We start from the raw sequence: 14,030 nt of genomic DNA, 5'->3' as shown, positions 1-14,030 counted from the left end.
AACCACATCACAAGGGTTCACACCAACGTATCGCTCATACAGGAGGAGACGGCGTACATCGCATGAAGGAGAGCGGAGAGGTCAACCATCTGCTAAAAGGTTTAAGAGCGATCATTATAAAAAGAGAAAGCAGGAGATGAAACGTGATTCCACTACGACACCAACAACCTGTCTGTACAAAGAGCGCTGGAGTAAATTATCACATGGAACAAGATATGTAAGGAGTTTACACAATATGTCATCGATTCAATTCCAAAAATATCCACAAATAATTGTGTACATCTATTGCATTACTCATCTTGTCATCATTCTGGACTATATCCTGTATTATACTCCAGAGCTGCATTCACTATTCTGCTGGTGCAGTCACTGTGTACATACATTACATTACTGATCCTGAGTTACATCCTGTATTATACTCCAGAGCTGCATTCACTATTCTGCTGGTGCAGTCACTGTGTACATACATTACATTACTGATCCTGAGTTACATCCTGTATTATACCCCAGAGCTGCACTCACTATTCTGCTGGTGCAGTCACTGTGTACATACATTACATTACTGATCCTGAGTTACATCCTGTATTATACCCCAGAGCTGCACTCACTATTCTGCTGGTGGAGTCACTGTGTACATACATTACATTACTGATCCTGAGTTACCTCCTGTATTATACTCCAGAGCTGCACTCACTATTCTGCTGGTGCAGTCACTGTGTACATACATTACATTACTGATCCTGAGCTACCTCCTGTATTATACTCCAGAGCTGCACTCACTATTCTGCTGGTGCAGTCACTGTGTACATACATTACATTACTGATCCTGAGTTACATCCTGTATTATACTCCAGAGCTGCACTCACTATTCTGCTGGTGCAGTCACTGTGTACATACATTACATTACTGATCCTGAGTTACGTCCTGTATTATATTCCAGAGCTGCACTCACTATTCTGCTGGTGCAGTCACTGTGTACATACATTACATTACTGATCCTCAGTTACATCCTGTATTATATTCCAGAGCTGCACTCACTATTCTGCTGGTGCAGTCACTGTGTACATACATTACATTACTGATCCTGAGTTACATCCTGTATTATACTCCAGAGCTGCACTCACTATTCTGCTGGTGCAGTCACTGTGTACACACATTACATTACTGATCCTGAGTTACCTCCTGTATTATACTCCAGAGCTGCACTCACTATTCTGCTGGTGCAGTCACTGTGTACATACATTACATTACTGATCCTGAGTTACCTCCTGTATTATACCCCAGAGCTGCACTCACTATTCCGCTGGTGCAGTCACTGTGTACATACATTACATTACTGATCCTGAGTTACCTCCTGTATTATACTCCAGAGCTGCACTCACTATTCTGCTGGTGCAGTCACTGTGTACATACATTACATTACTGATCCTGAGTTACCCCCTGTATTATACTCCAGAGCTGCACTCACTAGGACTTTATTTTAGGTGCTTAGAAAAGGAACCGAGAACCATGCATAGATAGCACAACCATAATTGATAGCACAACCATAATTAAGAATCTAAATACGTTTACAGTTAAACAATATTAGGAAATATTCTCTTTTTTTTGCTTTTGGAGTGCAGTAAGTGAAATCTCTGCTTGAAGTCCGACTGGGTGTCTTTTTAGAGTGTTTCCTTTTGGACTTGCGCCTTTACCCCTATTAAATGCTGCCTATCACAGCTTGATAGAATCTGAGACTGCTAGTCTATTGGTGTTGTGATTGGCTCCTTCTGGGACGGGAGGTAGGGGTTAAAATGCACAGCCCCAGAGAAGACTCTAAAGAAATGCAAGCAGAACTGCAAGCAGAAATTTCACATATTGCGCTCAAAAAGCAAAAAAATGTGAATATCTTTGCAATGTAGTTACACAATGCAAAACAGAAGCTCACGGATTTTTACAAGGTATTTAATTCTTTTTTTTTTTAATCAAGTGACAGGTCATTTTTAATAACCCGTTATGAGACCTGATAGTTCATTCTGCATAAGAAGTTGCAGTTTTTTAATAGAATATGATAAAGAGAAACACCGAGAGACCTGCACAAAGAACGAAAACATTGTTTAGAGGCTATATTAAACGTGAGTAGCAGCATCGCCTACTGAAGACGCTTTCTGCCAAGACAAATATTCACAGACGATATTCATATGATACAATAGTTGTCGATATCAAGCTGAGACACTTAAGCAAAATACAGTGGTGGATGTAGGACAGATAAACCTGCCTGATATATACAGATAGGGAGTCACTCATCAAGGTCATTAGCATCTAATCTGACCATAACCTGGTGGGGGAAAGGGTGGCATAGAGGTATCGAAAGCAGGAATCATAACGAGAAAGGACACAAATGACGAGGAGCAATTCTCAGAACGTCACCTGAGGAGAACTGCAGAGATGTTGAAACTAAGCAAACACAATACAACGAGGAGCTCAGAGGGGCCAAACTTCTGAGTGGGCCACTAACCAGGTAACCATGTTTAGAACTATGGTTGTGCCCCCTAATCGTGTGTATAGAGGATCCTCAGCAGATGACTGAGCTGTTACTGAATATACATGTCTATACAAAGACCAACACTGATATTACCGCCACACGGTAACCAAATAGTGGTAGATGCCAGACCTGCAGAACATATAGGAGGTTATAGTACAGTTATAGGTGGTGACTTCTTTCTGATGGAGTAGCTCACTTTTCTCCTTTTTTCCATCTGCCTGATGGAGGAGCTGAATCTTAGGATGTTGTGAGATGTTCTCCTTTTGACCTCCTCCAGTGGTCATACAGTATTACCACTAACTTCTCCTCTGCACTTCTGGCGCTCAGTCTTCTGAACATCAACATATCGGTGTAAGTGTTTCAATAAAGTCTTCCAGGCCCTTGAACTTGATCGTGATTCTTGTCTGCCATCTGCCCTGACCTTCACTTCTTTTGAGAGACCTCTGACTCCTCTGACCGACAGATTTTCACATATCTTATTTGGGCCTTTGTGTTTTGATTTCAGCCTCTGTCAGAGCGGCTACAATCAGATTGAGTTTTAGAAAAACCCATTGACCCGATGCCTGTGCATGGGTTAAATCCTGAATATCGGTGGCTCCTTCCAAGGTTCCCAACTTTTCACCTTACTTAAAGCCAAGTTCATTGCAACTGAGGGCTTCACCTCTTCCGGGTATGTCTTGTCCAATATAATTCCAACAAAGTGTTAATCCGCACAGCGGGGAAGCCCACTCAGTGCACAGGTAATTGCATGAACTGATGCTGCAAGCATGTACAGTATACAGCAGTAAGTGCTCCGTGAGCCGGGGTGCCACTCCAAAGAAAATAGCCACAATGGATACAAAAATTGAAAGGAACGGATGGCACTCACTGGTTAAAAAACTTCTTTATTCCAATACTTTAAAACATTGGCGTCGGGAGGATGGGAGCAGGAGTGGAATGGATGACACCCGTTTCGTGCTGCTGTGGCACTTCTACTGGTGTAAGAAGGATTGTCCACGTAACAGTCCACATGTTTCCAGGGAGTACTGCATGCAAATACCTCTACTTGGGAATCTCAATTTTTTTTTTCAAGAAAAATCTCAATCTGGATTAAAAAAACTAATTTAAGTTCTAGTTTTCTTTCCAAGCCAGAGGATTTTGTGGAGCCTGGACCATGTACTTCAGGAATTGTCGTTACCTCTTTCCAGTTTTAACCACTGTGATTTCTTGAAGAAAAATTGTAGAACAAGGAGGTGAAGAGAAAAGTATGGAATCAGATGTGAGGACAAGGGAGCGCCAGGAACAATTTACCATTTTATTTTAGAGACTTGTATAACCTCTGCTCTATTTTGACTCTCGGCAGAGACAATACATCGAATTCACGGAAAGCTCAAAGTGATGAAAGGTTCTTGAAGTGGATTCAGCTGGAGAATTATCTTTTATCAGTCTGTGACCTCGAGAAACCCTCTGTGAGACTATACAGTGATTACAGCGACTCCAGACATCAAATCTACACTGGGCCGGACCTGGATGTGGGAGAAAGGGATCCATCAGACACTGTCTAATCAGCTAGTAATATGTGGCCGTCTGCTAAATGGGATCGCGTGTCAGACATTACCATAAATCAGATATCAATTATCTATCTATTATCTAACTATTTATCTATCTATAATCAATTATTTATTTATCAATTATCTACCTATTATATGTTATCTATCTATCTTTTATTATCTATCTATTATCTATTATTTATCTATATATCCATTATCTATTATCTATCTATCTATCTATCTATCTATCTATCTATCTATCTATTATCTATCTATCTATCTATCTATCTATCTATCTATCTATCTATTATTTATCTATTATTTATCTAATACAATGAAGGAAATAATTATTTGATTCCTTGCAGATTTTGTAAGTTTGCCCACTGACAAAGACATGAACAGTCTATAATTTTAAGGGTAGGTTAATTTTAATATTGAGAGATTGAGATAGAATATCAAAAATAAAATCCAGAAAATCGCATTGTATTAATTATATAAATGTATTTGCATTTTGCAGTGAGAAATAAGTATAATACTCTATTACTAAGCTGTGGGCTTGATGTCACCGGACAATACTAAAGTGACATCAACCCCACAAATATGGACCCCACTTGACACCGTCACAGGCCAAGTGGGAAGAGGAGGGCAAAGCTCCAGAATTGGTGCATCTAATAGATGTGCTTTTTCTGGGATGGCTGCGGGCTGCTATTTTTAGGCTGGGGGTCAATATCAATGGCCCCTTACCAGCCTGAGAATACCAGCCCCCAGCTGTCTGCTTTAGTTTGGCTCATTGTCAAAAATGGGGGGAGCCCCAAGTCTTTTTTTTTTATTATTTTTTTAAATAATTAAAAATCAGCATGGGGACCCCTCTATTCATGATAACCAGCCTTGCTAAAGCTGATAGCCTGGGGTTGCAGCCTGCAGCTGTCAGTTTGGCCTGGCTGGTTATCAAAAATACAGGGGAACCTATGTCATTTTTTTTTAATTATTGATTTATAATTCATTTGATGAGTCAATTGATGCCGCTTTTCCTGTTGTCTGCCCCTAATTTTACGCTATTTTGGCAGCTTTTTGCCTCCCCCTGAAGGTGTTGTCTATGCATTTGGTTTGGTTCCTATTGAAGTCAACATGTTTGACGAACATCAGGACGGTCGCTCATCTGTAATCATCACCTCACAGAAACTCTCCGATCTCTTCCCGGATTTCATCTCCATGCACTCATCATCAAGACTGGTGGGATTTGTGACTACTTCTGGACTCGGCAAGCATCACTAACATGGACAGTCTCTTTATAACCGATGTGGCTGTATTATTTGGTATGGCGTTTCCGGCACTCCTCTATGTTGTTACATGTCATATACATGATAGAAGCCCCTGTACAACATGACCTGCTCACTGCGTCCCTGATCTCCAGGTCTTCTGCTGATTGTACCTGATATCGCATTTTTCCAAAAATCCTTCTCAGTGTTTCATTATTTGATTTCCAACATATCTGGAGCTATTTAAAGGGAAAAGAAGGAGAGTTTAACGAGGCGCATGGTAAGTGGATATTTTCCATTGCAGAATATGTATGTGTTCTAGGTGTTTCATATCACATCCTAGAAAAAAATGTCCCTCGCTACAACATATCCCGCTACAATTTACAGGACCCGAGAAAAACATATATCAGTCAGAATGGAAAACTACTCATTACCCCAGAAGAACGCAATATTAAGAAAAATATTCAGCCTGAATGTCAAAAATTGTCATAAATTATATATATGTTCTACATCTATTCATTTATTCATATATAATTACTATATCCGGTGACGAACAAAAGAGATCAGATTAGTCATTGTGATAGGACTTTTCTCTTAATAGCTTGTATTTTTCCTTAAAAGTCATTTTTTTGCTTTTGGATTTCATTAAAAAAATGTGCACCAATTTCCTTCTATAACTTTTGTATTTCACTATTGTTGGCTGCAAAGCCATCAGCAAGGTGGCTTTGGCAGGAGAGTTTTAAGTGCTATTTTCCTTCTTGAGATTCTCCCAGCTGATTTATGACTACATGATAGGTGAGTTGACTTGGTGGCCATAAATCAGCAGAATGGAGCTCAAAAGAAGAGAAGATAGGAGTTAGAAATTCTCCTGTCAGAACGATCTCACTAATGAATTCTCAGTTAATTCATAAAAAAAACACATTTATTTATATGTTATATGTCTACCTGGACCTGCTCCAGCAATGTCATCTGTGCTGGTTCCTGTCCCTTCTGTTTCTGCTTCGTCCGGTAGGTGGCACCACACCTTTATTTATTGCTGCTAGATCTGGGGTCTATGGGGTTATATGATCTTTATTTCTACTTTCTGTGAGCCTTGAGTGAGGCTTTCTACCCTTTAAGCTTCTAGATCTCTGGCTTCTACTGCCAGTCAAGGTGTTCTGCTTACCTGGTTCATAGCTCTAGTCAGTGCTCTTCCTTTGTCTTCCTGATTCCTGCCATTTTATAGCATCAGCTTGAATGTTGGCCATCCACTGGCTTTATGATTTAATCTCTGACATTACCTCTTGCTTGGCATTGAGTTCGCATGATGACCGACCCTCCTTGCCTCTGGTTTGCTCCATGGTTAAGCAGCACTTCTATGGAAGCAATTCAATGGACCCCATTGTGAGACAAGATCCCTCTACAAGGCTTAAAGGGTGAAGATTGGGTTTTTTCTGGAAAATTACAGAGTGGCTTGTGTCAAGTCTGTCTGACGTAGCTTTTTTGAGTCTTTGGCCTCTGACAGATGTGACAGACGCCATTGTATTCATTCTGTGTGCCGCACTGGTGATGGAGGAGATGTTAAGGGCAATATCACTGGGTGGCACAGGCGCTGTCCAGCCAGGGATGCTGTTGTGGCTTGGACTTGTCATGACACCTATCAGGTAGAATGGGAGCATGTGCAGCACAACACATCAACAGGTCTTATCAGATCTCTGATTTGACCAATGGGGCAGCACTATACCCTACTTAAACTCCGAGTGTACTGATCAGAGTTGCCAGTTACTGAAGTTAGGGTTGCTTGTTATTAGGCTTCATTTACCCCCTGTTCCCTGGCACTAATCTTGTATAGTGCTCAATCTGGTCTTGACCAGCCATCATAATCTCTGATATTCCTCATGATCTGACATATTGTATCAGACTTTGCTTTTGACTAGCCTCCTGGTGCCTTACCACAGCTATTCCGATTACTACGATACTGCCTTCTGATTCAGTTTCTGTTCTTTTTATTAATGACCCAGCTTATTTGACTTTCCTTATCCCTGACTTTTTCTTCGAGCCAGAAGTCACTTCGTGAACACAATCTAAGCTTCTCTGTAGAAAGTCTATATACCTGTATGCGTTGACAGGGTGAAAACCAGGATTCTTCTGTGGTCTGCTAGAGAATGTGGCTAGCCCCACGTCTGTTCAAAGTAGCCTTTTTAGTCGAGGGCCTCAGACAGACTTTACACTTTTTAATGACCCCAGGCCAGAGATGAAGAGTGTCTCATGCCCAGACAATGGATGATGGCAATCAACACTAAGCTCTTTGTTCTTACATGAAACATAATTTTCAGAACGAAGATCTTATACTTGAACCCCACAAACCTGGATTCAAGTTAAAACTGACATCTTTCTTCTGCACAGTTGGTGTGAACCTATGGGGTATTCTTCTTTAATTTCTTCTTGGCTTGACATATATGGAGATGAGTAGCATGAGCTGATCAGCTTTGAAACAAACAAGATTTTGTGATATTCTGTTTGGAGATGTTTATGTTATAAGTATCCATGTGTGACCACCCAGTATAGATAAAATAAGTGTAGGAGAAAAGAGATAGGACCAACAGTTGACTCACCCTCAACACTGTCAAGAAATGTTGGGCAGGCAAGTTCTTGTCCCTTGTCATCCCATGATGGCGAGCTACATTTTGATTGATGGTTCTCCTCCTTTCTCTTCACTTGTGGTCCTGCTGAGAACATTTCTGATTGATGATATCACAGATTTCTACTAAGAAGAATTTTGCAGCAGCAGCAGCAAAGAATTTCCATTTTATTCCAAAGTTTTGTACCATGCCCCGGCCAAGAAAGGCCACAGAGAAGCTTTCTTCACTCTCAGCAGTCAGGAATGAAGCCAAGTGGAGAGCGTCCCATGGGTGAGCATTCCTCACGGGCCGGGGATGCAGAAGTCTCTGTGGCCTGGCTTTATCTAGGGGCCTCTTCAAAGAAAACATTGAAATCCACAGGCCTATAATGTGACTTTTATCATGGGAGACCAAGACAGACACACGGAGGATTACATTACTGTAATTAAAAAGCTGCTGATGTAGGAAAGAAAGCAGAGCACAATATGGAATGGCCGCAGTTCAGCGCGTAACGCTTTTATTGTTGTGTTTCTACAATCCTTGGATTCCTCAGGTCTTATTCATCGCACGTGTCGTTCAGTATTTGTTTTACAGCTCGCCAGTGCTACATCTCAATGGTTTCAGCTTCAGAAATTATAGGTTTCCCGGACTCCTACAAAGATTCCGGAATGTGCGGCTCAAACCCACCGACCAGATCCCCCAAAAATTAATATTCCAAAGCCAGAAGTTAGACGTCCGGGCAGTAGGAGGACTTTGATGTTAAATATCACTGACAGATCCGTCCGTAAATAGCTGATTACGATGGAGATGAAGCAGAAATCCACGAGAAACACAGCTCCGTGTATAGACCTGACACCATCACCGACTGCAGGAGGAAGGATGAGGATGACGCAATGTTACTTCATTGCTGGTCTAGGTGACAGTCAGCGTCCTCCAGAACAGGCGAACCCACGTAAGTGGAAAATATCTTTATAAAGGATCTACACCAAGTGACAAACACCCCAAAATGGAGACAAATCAAACCAGCAGCCACGTACAGGAAGCGGGAGCAGGTCCCAAGACTCCAAAACAATTCACCCCCAAAGGAGGAGGAGAGTACAATGAAAAGCCCAATAAATACAACCCTGGTGAGATTGGATGCGCCACGTCATATACAATATCAGGCAGCAGAAGACACAAGAACATCATAACACAACAGGAGGAAGAAGAAGAACACAAGAATTATCCAGAGCTGAAGATCCAATGTTAGGAAGCTAGTTATAAAGAATCAAAAGCTGGCATGTCATCATCATGTACCCCAAGTGTCAGTGTCATCATCATGTACCCCAAATGTCAGTGTCATCATCATGTACCCCAAATGTCAGTGTCATCATCATGTACCCCAAGTGTCAGTGTCATCATCATGTACCCCAAATGTCAGTGTCATTATAATGTACCCCCAGTGTCAGTGTCATCATCATGTACCCCAAATGTCAGTGTCATCATCATGTACCCCAAATGTCAGTGTCATCATCATGTACCCCAAATATCAGTGTCATTATCCTGTACCCCCAGTGTCAGTGTCATTATCCTGTACCCCGAGTGTCAGTGTCATTATCCTGTACCCCGACTGTCAGTGTCATTATCCTGTACCCCAGTGTCAGAGTCATTATCCTGTACCCCCAGTGTCAGAGTCATTATCCTGTACCCCCAGTGTCAGAGTCATTATCCTGTACCCCCAGTGTCAGAGTCATTATCCTGTACCCCGAGTGTCAGTGTCATTATCCTGTACCCCCAGTGTCAGTGTCATTATCCTGTATCCCCAGTGTCAGTGTCATTATCCTGTACCCCCAGTGTCAGTGTCATTATCCTGTATCCCCAGTGTCAGTGTCATTATCCTGTACCCCGAGTGTCAGTGTCATTATCCTGTACCCCGAGTGTCAGTGCCATTATCCTGTACCCCCAGTGTCAGCGTCATTATCCTGTACCCCCAGTGTCAGTGTCATTATCCTGTACCCCGAGTGTCATTATCCTGTACCCCCAGTGTCAGTGTCATTATCCTGTACCCCGAGTGTCAGTGCCATTATCCTGTACCCCCAGTGTCAGCGTCATTATCCTGTACCCCCAGTGTCAGTGTCATTATCCTGTACCCCGAGTGTCATTATCCTGTACCCCCAGTGTCAGTGTCATTATCCTGTACCCCGAGTGTCAGTGTCATTATCCTGTACCCCGAGTGTCAGTGCCATTATCCTGTACCCCCAGTGTCAGTGTCATTATCCTGTACCCCGAGTGTCAGTGTCATTATCCTGTACCCCGAGTGTCAGTGTCATTATCCTGTACCCCCAGTGTCAGTGTCATCATCCTGTACCCCCCAGTGTCAGTGTCATTATCCTGTACCCCCAGTGTCAGTGTCATTATCCTGTACCCCCAGTGTCAGCGTCATTATCCTGTACCCCCAGTGTCATTATCCTGTACCCCCAGTGTCAGTGTCATTATCCTGTACCCCCAGTGTCAGTGTCATTATCCTGTACCCCGAGTGTCAGTGTCATTATCCTGTACCCCCAGTGTCAGTGTCATCATCCTGTACCCCCCAGTGTCAGTGTCATTATCCTGTACCCCCAGTGTCAGTGTCATTATCCTGTACCCCCAGTGTCAGTGTCATCATCCTGTACCCCCAGTGTCAGTGTCATTATCCTGTACCCCGAGTGTCAGTGTCATTATCCTGTACCCCGAGTGTCAGTGTCATTATCCTGTACCCCCAGTGTCAGTGTCATCATCCTGTACCCCCCAGTGTCAGTGTCATTATCCTGTACCCCCAGTGTCAGTGTCATTATCCTGTACCCCCAGTGTCAGTGTCATCATCCTGTACCCCCAGTGTCAGTGTCATTATCCTGTACCCCGAGTGTCAGTGTCATTATCCTGTACCCCGAGTGTCAGTGTCATTATCCTGTACCCCCAGTGTCAGTGTCATCATCCTGTACCCCCCAGTGTCAGTGTCATTATCCTGTACCCCCAGTGTCAGCGTCATTATCCTGTACCCCCAGTGTCATTATCCTGTACCCCCAGTGTCAGTGTCATTATCCTGTACCCCCAGTGTCAGTGTCACTATCCTGCACCCCGAGTGTCAGTGTCATTATCCTGTACCCCCAGTGTCAGTGCCATTATCCTGTACCCCCAGTGTCAGCGTCATTATCCTGTACCCCCAGTGTCATTATCCTGTACCCCCAGTGTCAGTGTCACTATCCTGCACCCCCAGTGTCAGTGTCATTATCCTGTACCCCAGTGTCAGTGTCATTATCCTGTACCCCGAGTGTCAGTGTCATTATCCTGTACCCCCAGTGTCAGTGTCATTATCCTGTACCCTGAGTGTCAGTGTCATTATCCTGTACCCCCAGTGTCAGTGTCATTATCCTGTACCCCAATTGTCAGTCTCATTATCCTGTACCCCCAGTGTCAGTGTCATTATCCTGTACCCCCAGTGTCAGCGTCATTATCCTGTACCCCCAGTGTCAGTGTCATTATTCTGTACCCCAATTGTCAGTCTCATTATCCTGTACCCCCAGTGTCAGTGTCATTATCCTGTACCCCGAGTGTCAGTGTCATTATCCTGTACCCCCAGTGTCATTATCCTGTACCCCCAGTGTCAGTGTCATTATCCTGCACCCCGAGTGTTAGTGTCATTATCCTGTACCCCCAGTGTCAGTGTCATTATCCTGTACCCCCAGTGTCAGTGTCACTATCCTGCACCCCGAGTGTCAGTGTCATTATCCTGTACCCCCAGTGTCAGTGTCATTATCCTGTACCCCCAGTGTCAGTGTCATTATCCTGTACCCCCAGTGTCAGTGTCATTATCCTGTACCCCGAGTGTCAGTGTCATTATCCTGTACCCCCAGTGTCAGCGTCATTATCCTGTACCCCAGTGTCAGTGTCATTATCCTGTACCCCCAGTGTCAGTGTCATTATCCTGTACCCCCAGTGTCAGTGTCATTATCCTGTACCCCCAGTGTCAGTGTCATTATCCTGTACCCCCAGTGTCAGTGTCATTATCCTGCACCCCGAGTGTTAGTGTCATTATCCTGTACCCCCAGTGTCAGTGTCATTATCCTGTACCCCCAGTGTCAGTGTCATTATCCTGTACCCCAGTGTCAGCGTCATTATCCTGTACCCCGAGTGTTATTATCCTGTACCCCCAGTGTCAGTGTCATTATGCTGTACCCCCAGTGTCAGTGTCATTATCCTGTACCCCCAGTGTCAGTGTCATTATCCTGTACCCCCAGTGTCAGTGTCACTATCCTGCACCCCGAGTGTCAGTGTTATTATCCTGTACCCCCAGTGTCAGTGTCATTATCCTGTACCCCCAGTGTCAGTGTCATTATCCTGTACCCCCAGTGTCAGCGTCATTATCCTGTACCCCAGTGTCAGTGTCATTATCCTGTACCCCCAGTGTCATTATCCTGTACCCCCAGTGTCAGTGTCATCAACCTGCACCCCCAGTGTCAGCGTCATTATCCTGTACCCCAGTGTCAGTGTCATTATCCTGTACCCCCAGTGTCAGTGTCACTATCCTGCACCCCGAGTGTTAGTGTCATTATCCTGTACCCCCAGTGTCAGTGTCATTATCCTGTACCCCAGTGTCATTATCCTGTACCCCCAGTGTCAGTGTCATTATCCTGTACCCCCAGTGTCAGTGTCATTATCCTGTACCCCCAGTGTCAGTGTCATTATCCTGTACCCCCAGTGTCAGTGTCATTATCCTGTACCCCCAGTGTCAGTGTCATTATCCTGCACCCCGAGTGTTAGTGTCATTATCCTGTACCCCCAGTGTCAGTGTCATTATCCTGTACCCCCAGTGTCAGTGTCATTATCCTGCACCCCGAGTGTTAGTGTCATTATCCTGTACCCCCAGTGTCAGTGTCATTATTCTGTAACCCAATTGTCAGTCTCATTATCCTGTACCCCCAGTGTCAGTGTCATTATCCTGTACCCCCATTGTCAGCGTCATTATCCTGTACCCCCAGTGTCAGTGTCATTATCCTGTACCCCCAGTGTCAGTGTCATTATCCTGTACCCCCAGTGTCAGTGTCATTATCCTGTACCCCGAGTGTCAGTGTCATTATCCTGTACCCCCAGTGTCAGTGTCATTATCCTGTACCCCCAGTGTCAGTGTCATTATCCTGTACCCCCAGTGTCAGCGTCATTATCCTGTACCCCCAGTGTCATTATCCTGTACCCCCAGTGTCAGTGTCATTATCCTGTACCCCGAGTGTCAGTGTCATTATCCTGTACCCCGAGTGTGTGTCATTATCCTGTACCCCGAGTGTCAGTGTCATTATCCTGTACCCCGAGTGTGTGTCATTATCCTGTACCCCGAGTGTGTGTCATTATCCTGTACCCCGAGTGTCAGTGTCACTATCCTGCACCCCGAGTGTTAGTGTCATTATCCTGTACCCCAGTGTCAGTGTCATTATCCTGTACCCCCAGTGTCAGTGTCATTACCCTGTACCCCGAGTGTCAGTGTCATTATCCTGTACCCCCAGTGTCAGTGTCATTATCCTGTACCCCCAGTGTCAGTGTCATTATTCTGTACCCCCAGTGTCAGTGTCATTATCCTGTACCCCGAGTGTCAGTGTCATTATCCTGTACCCCCAGTGTCAGTGTCATTATCCTGTACCCCGAGTGTCAGTGTCATTATCCTGTACCCCGACTGTCAGTGTCATTATCCTGTACCCCCAGTGTCAGTGTCATTATCCTGTACCCCCAGTGTCAGCGTCATTATCCTGTACCCCCAGTGTCAGTGTCATTATCCTGTACCCCGAGTGTCAGTGTCATTATCCTGTACCCCGAGTGTCAGTGTCATTATCCTGTACCCCCAGTGTCAGTGTCATTATCCTGTACCCCGAGTGTCAGTGTCATTATCCTGTACCCCGAGTGTCAGTGTCATTATCCTGTACCCCCAGTGTCAGTGACATTATCCTGTACCCCCAGTGTCAGCGTCATTATCCTGTACCCCCAGTGTCAGTGTCATTATCCTGTACCCCGAGTGTCAGTGTCATTATCCTGTACCCCGAGTGTCAGTGTCATTATCATGTACCCCCAGTGTCAGTGTCATTATCCTGTACCCCCAGTGTCAGTGTCATTA

Source organism: Ranitomeya variabilis, chromosome 1 (assembly GCF_051348905.1).
Source record: "Ranitomeya variabilis isolate aRanVar5 chromosome 1, aRanVar5.hap1, whole genome shotgun sequence".
Lineage (NCBI taxonomy): Eukaryota > Metazoa > Chordata > Amphibia > Anura > Dendrobatidae > Ranitomeya > Ranitomeya variabilis.
This window is presented reverse-complemented; position numbering follows the sequence as displayed.